Genomic DNA, 6,622 nt, shown 5'->3' on the forward strand with positions numbered 1-6,622 from the left:
ACCTTCAAGCGCTGCCCCTGGAGGAGGCAGACCCAGCCCTGACGTTGCTTGTCCCGTCCGAGCACTCCGATGCTACGTTGACCGGACACAAAGCTTCAGGACCTCAGTCCAGCTCTCGTTTGTCACAGAGGCCGGCAGAAGGGGAGTGCCGCCTCCAAGCAGAGGATGGCTCACTGGATAGTGGACGCCATTACCCTAGCGTACCAAGCACAGGGTATGCCCTGCCCCCCCTTCAGGTTGCGGGCACACTCAGCAAGTGTTGCATCGTCCTGGGCGGTGGCTCGTGGCACCTCGCTGACAGATTGTAGAGCTGCGGGCTGGGCGACCCCCAACACGATTGCTAGATTCTATAGCCTACGTGTGGAACCGGTATCCTCCTGTGTTCTCACCTCAAACTGGTAGAAGCACTGAGAGGCCCGGTTTGGTCGGCTTGTTAACCGCTCCAGAGCGTCCATACAGTAGACCCTGTCGAGCTCCTCCATTCCCCTCGGCAGCCAGATGTTGCGGAGCATCTGGCGCCAGGCCCTCTCGATGAATCCGTGAGAACCGGTGAGGGCTGGGAGCCATGTAAAGTACCCCAAGAGGACTTTATGTGTGTATTTCCACGGCATAGCCTTAGAGCCCCCGTGTTTCCCGGCAGACCTTCTGCCCGTCTAAGAGGTTCAATCACCTCCAATTTTCCATATGCAAACTGAAATACTGTCCATATGCGTATTCGTTCCGAGACCTCCTACGGGAAGGCTGGACTTCCAGACGTCCTGTTCACTAGAACGTGGGACGCGTTCCCAGTGTTCCAGTCTTACGAATGGGTAGTGTTACAAAAGTAGCTGGCTTCTTGTGGTTTGAGCCCGGCCTACGCCGATAGACTGAGGGGGCTTGTGGGCTCCCACAGGACACTGGAAGAGGCAGCGTCCATGGCGTTTTGGTAGGGATCCCAATTCGCCGGTCATCCGGCGTGACTCGGAGTGACCGACTGAAAGGGAACGTCTCGATTACGTATGTAACCCTCGTTCCCTGAAGAAGGAACGGAGGCGTCATGTCCCGTCGCCACGGTGCTGCACCTCTGCTGAAGGGCCGGGTCACTAGCTCGGCTCCTCAGCGAAAACCTGAATATGCGCTGCACCCGCTGCTTATTTATACACGCGCTGTGATCAGCGGCAGCTGGATGCGATTAGCGCATGCCAATCTTCAATTGGCTTGTTTAGATACACTCGAAGTAGATTGGTCTCTCGGCGAGATCCCAATTCGTCGGTCATCCGACGTGACGTCTCCGTTCCCTTCTTCAGGGAACGAGGGTTACATACGTAACAGAGACGTTTTCTAACCATTCACTTAGAAGACTTTGTAGGTTTTAACAGTTTAGCTAGAAAATCAGAAAGGTGACTTGTAACAGAGTATGGTGACCCATACTTTAAAATTGTGCTCTGCATGTAACCAATCAAGAATATCAAAATAATTTATTACATAGATGCAAGATAGGGCAGATGCCAATACAAATAGTGATGTGATGGGGTTCAGGTTGTGGTGTTTTCCATATGGACCCCAGTCTGTTGTCACAACATGGCTGACAGACAGGGAACGTCTCGATTACATATGTGACCCTCGTTCCCTGATGGAGGGAATGGCAGATGCCATGTTGTTCTGCCATTTAGGTATTATCCTGTTAGAGTAAATAAGGACCTATAGCGGTCAATTCCCTGATAACACGTCCATATTTAGGAGACGTCTATTTGACGTCAGCATTTACATCTGCAAGACGTATTATTTAGGTTGTTTGCTCTGTTGTTACATCTGAAAGATGTCTGCTAGACGTTAGTAGATAGCAGTGCATTTTTTAGTGTTTATTTAAAAAGACATACGGCAATGTTTTTGAGTAAAGCGATGTTTGTGGGACCTCAATGAACAAACACACAAGCTGTAAAAGCTGTCCAGTTTCCTCCTCCTAAACTGTTTGTGAGTCATAAAACTGATCAATGACCTTCTGATGATGCCTTGGTGTCCGAACTGCTTCTTGGTGCTCAACTCTCAGGGAACTCAATCAACACTAAACACAGAACCTTTTTGTTATCTGAGACTGCTAACAGTTTACCCAGAAGAGCATAAGTCAATAATCGAATAAACACAAGCATTTGATTCACAGACTCGATTGGCCAACGAAAGGATTCCCAGATCTCTCCAGCATCTGAGCTTTGCATCTTCAACTTCCAAAGCCTAAGCCGCGCGCAGTCCACTCAAGGAGAACTTCTAAATCAGGGCTATTCAGTTGAATTTGAGAGCTGGATTATCGAATAAAAATTTTAAAGAGGACCAAGGGTTGGTGGCCTATAAAATTAAAAAGCGTATTCAGCAGTAAAATTAACTGCTATTATCAACACTAGCTTATTACAATTACGTTGAAATTTAGGATACCTTGCCCCTGGGATATAAATAAACTGATTAAAAAAAGGATGATTAACTGTCACGTCTCTGGACTCTTTGTTATTGTTTTTGTCTCGTGCCATGTGCTATCTGTGCCCTGCCTTCCCTCCGTGTTAATTGTATCATTGTCTTCACCTGCTCCCTGTTAATTTAGTCAATTTCCTTGTGTATTTAGTCCTGTGTGTTTTGAGTTCACGTTGTCCGATCGTCGAGGTTACTTACTTGGTTTATGTCCTGTCTGCCTGCCTGTAATTAATATTATTTTGCACGTTCAAAATTAAATCTGTTTAAGTTTATTTTTTTTCTCGAGTGCTCCTTCCTGCGTCAAACCACGAACGTGACATTAACATTTTGTTACGAAAATGTATTAAGTATTCTTTTTTAACTTGAACTAACTTTATTAAATTCTGTTAAACAATACGTATAATGCAAGTTTATAAATATATATTAGCCTGACATATCATATTTAATATGTAAAAACTGGGGCCATTAAATTATTAATACAACCAAAACACTAATACATAATGTGAAAAATACATGGATAATACATCTCTAATACATTTTTGTTAAAACATATCAATCAGAGGAAAGAAGGCATTATGTAGATTGTGTATGACAAGTTTTATTAATATTGACAATTTAGGCCCTAGAATTGTGCTTATTCAATATAATACAGTACACAGGCTATTTTCATGAATTTCATGGTTTTCAAGTTTAGTTTTAAGTTTTATGAGAGTAAATTTTTTTTTTTAATTGGCTAAAAATATTGTAACATGCGTTTCAAACATGCATTCTGTTTTAAGTTAAATCAACCCCTAAAAGAGCAACGTATCCTGGTACAAATTAAATAACATTAAACAAAAACATAAAAGCAATAGCAATAAAAAAATAGCAATAAATTAATTTTATGATTTATGTTTATGGTCAAAAAAAAAAAAGATGTTGAAAAGATTTAAATGTTGGGACACAGAATATCTTTAAAAACTGTAAATTTCATATTTCATATGGGCGTGTATTTTCAAAAGCAATCGTTTTGAAAATTGTAATGTAAATAACAGTTATTAACACAAATATGTCTTCACCGTATTTGGTATGCACACAGGGAGGGCTGTTGCGAGGACTCTGTGACTTTTGGGTAATAATGCGAGGATCCTCCTTGACCTTGCAGAGGATCTGCGGGAGAAGGCTCACTGGGAAAGGCATACTTACGTAACCCCCGAGGCCAGCTGTGTGACACTGCATTACATTGTGCCCGTCTTCCCCTGGTGCCCTTGGGAAACCACCTCAGCAACTCTGAAAGTTATGCTCACTGGAGACGCCCATGAACTATAACTCTGGCGGTTTTCCCCACTAAGAGATGAGCTGTACTATGAGGATTGTCACCTCCCTCTAGAGGTGCTAGTTCGGTTGCAACCTACTGGTGTGCCGGTTCATTCTCAAGAAACTGGCTCTCTTAGTAGACTATTTAACAGCATGGAAACTTTGCCAAATGTGTCTCAGTGAGTTCTGCTCACTATAGAAAATGGTTACAAAATCCAGTTTGGATTATGAGTAGATACTCTCTTGAGGAAGGAGGCCATAGTACTCCAGGCCTTCTGTCCTCCCTTCAGGGAGCCCGGTCGGCAGAAGCAAAACTGTATGTGTCCAGTGCAAGCACATATGCCACAGAGCTGCCCTGTGGACAACAACTAGTTTGTTGTCAGAGCCGTGACACTGTAGCCATTCCCCATAAGCATTGTATTAATGCAGTGTCTGTCAGTCAGTACAAGCTTTGTTGTGACAACAGACTGGGGGCTAACTTGAAGCCATGAAGAGAACACGGCAATAAAATTGGGCAATAGGTTAACTTATCCTGAGTCACTCCCCATCACATGGGTATAAATAGGCGACAGGTGTAATCACTCATTATATTTTTGCTTTGGAGCTTTGCTGCTACGAGAGCTCACTGCTGCAAATGAAGAGGAAGAGCTGGAGTTGTTCCTGGTGGCGTTACAACACAATCAGCGGAATCCCTGTTCATCAGCCATTCTCCTGGGTGTTTCATTAAGAGCAATTTCTGAACACAGTTGTTTTGAGTCTTTTAAAGATGCCGTTTTGCAGTAGTCGCAGCCTCGCCAAAGGAACATTTTCAGAGGCTCCTGAGAGGACTCTGTCTGCTTTGGCACATCAATTGCCTAGAGCTGGCTGGTGTCACGCTTGCTATGCCATTCCCCTTACAAGGGTTGTGAGCAACTGACTCCACTTTTCAGTAAGTTTCTCATATGATGAACCCTCGTTGAGTATCCTTCAGCATCTTCTTCGGAAGGTTTGCTTCCTCATTGTTCTGCCAAACTGGAAGGTTGAAATCCCTTCTTACATAAGTAACCTAAGGAGACATTTTTGAGGAAAACATTCCAGGTCCTTCATCAGTACAGTATTTTAAATGTAAGTGTGATGTATTTAAAAAAAAAAAAAACCGAAATGCAAAATTTAAATTTGTTATGGCATTTGTAAAGACTTTTGCATACCAAATAAAACAGTTCATTTTCCATCTGTTTTGCATGTTTTGACAATTTATTAAAGGTTTTTGAGATTTTTGCAAAATACCAATGTTTTTCTGCTAAATGAAAATTGAATGAAAATTTCTGCCAAATTATTGTTTGTACACTTTAATTCAATTAAGATACTTTTTGTTTGGTAGCCATAGCTTCCAGTCTTTTTATTCCTGATAATGTTTTAGGTTCAGACACACGCCATTAAAATCTAAATTAAAAACACGTCTTTAGCATTTAGTATACACATAATGTATCTCATAATCTTTATCATTCTTTGCTTATATAAACAAGAACTGCACAGTTTTTTCTCTATTTGCTTTTCCGTTTCTGCCATAGAATGGACATCCTGAGGTGAGGAATTAATTGTATATTTCCTATGAAGGTCTGAAATGATCAAATACTTGAGAAGAGATGGTGACAACAGGCAAAACTGTTGAAAAAGTTACTCTGTGTATCAACAGCGTATTATATATTTTATGTAACGCAAAAGTTTTTGTAAATCACATGATCTTCAGGAGGTGGATATTTTCAGAGTATAAATACAGTTCCTGATTCTGTTGTCTGAAAAGTATTCAGGTTTGGCTGAAGAAAGAGAGTAGGTTACCATATGAGGAGAGGGTTACTGTAAGTATGCATATTTTGTAATTTATTAAGTAGCATCTGTGAAGACAAAGATGTACATTTACATATTCAGGCTATAAAAAAATCGAAAAACTCAAATAATTGAAAAGTCAGTCATTGAAGGCAGATAATCTGAAGTGTTGATCAGCATCTGAATGCCAGTTGGTTTACATTTTGTGCATTTTGTATATTTTTAAACCACCTGCCTGTGTTAGCTGGTGTGTTAAACCCTTGCATTTAATAAATTTATGTAATGTGATTTTTTCTCTTTCAGGACTTTAACTTAAAACATGGCAGATTCTCACTCTGAGAGGTAGGATACTTCTGTATGGAATATAATTTCAGTCTATCATTGTTTTTTTTTTTAATACACCACTAAAACTGCATATATATATATATATATATATATATATATATATATATATATATATATATATATATATATATATATAATGTATATAAACAATGTATACTATCATAATATATTATTATAATATTACTTAAATATTTTTGATGATCTAATGTGTCTACTACACACACAAAAACTGGTGCTGTATATTTATTGGGAAATAATTACATACCTGTATTTTTAATAACAGTATGTATTGTTTTTTTCAGTTATGAAGAGTTGATTACTCCACTGAAAGATGAACTGAGGAAAATTCTCAGGAACAGTAAGTCAGTAAAAGAAGGACCCACTACGAAATTTATATTAAACACAACAGTTGTAACCGAAGACAAATTACTGAGAAAGTGAGACTAGGAGAGAGAAAATGATGACAACAAAAATATGGTCATATTAGTGGTTGGGGAAACAGGAACAGGAAGACTGCTTTCATCAATGCAATGATCAATTACATCATGGGTATCAGATGGGAACATAAAGTTTGGCTGGAGGTAGCTGAGGTATCTGAAAACCAAACAGCAGCAGTGACTGTTTATGAAGTTTTTGCTCCGGACAGTCTTTTCTCTCTCACTGTAATCGACACACCTGGATTTGGAAATGCAACAGATGAAGATGAAGATAAAGACAAGTTCATTCCTAAAGT

The 6,622-nt window shown here is 40.2% G+C and overlaps 1 long non-coding RNA gene across 1 annotated transcript; it reads left to right on the forward strand.

Annotated features, from left to right (window-relative positions):
• The first annotated feature begins 5,528 nt into the window (after positions 1-5,528).
• On the forward strand, positions 5,529-6,326 carry LOC122335662. The gene is made up of 3 exons (XR_006248991.1): positions 5,529-5,576; positions 5,848-5,886; positions 6,192-6,326. It is a non-coding gene; the product is annotated as an uncharacterized LOC122335662 (long non-coding RNA).
• Positions 6,327-6,622: the final 296 nt, after the last annotated feature.

Source organism: Puntigrus tetrazona, chromosome 3, assembly GCF_018831695.1.
Source record: "Puntigrus tetrazona isolate hp1 chromosome 3, ASM1883169v1, whole genome shotgun sequence".
Lineage (NCBI taxonomy): Eukaryota > Metazoa > Chordata > Actinopteri > Cypriniformes > Cyprinidae > Puntigrus > Puntigrus tetrazona.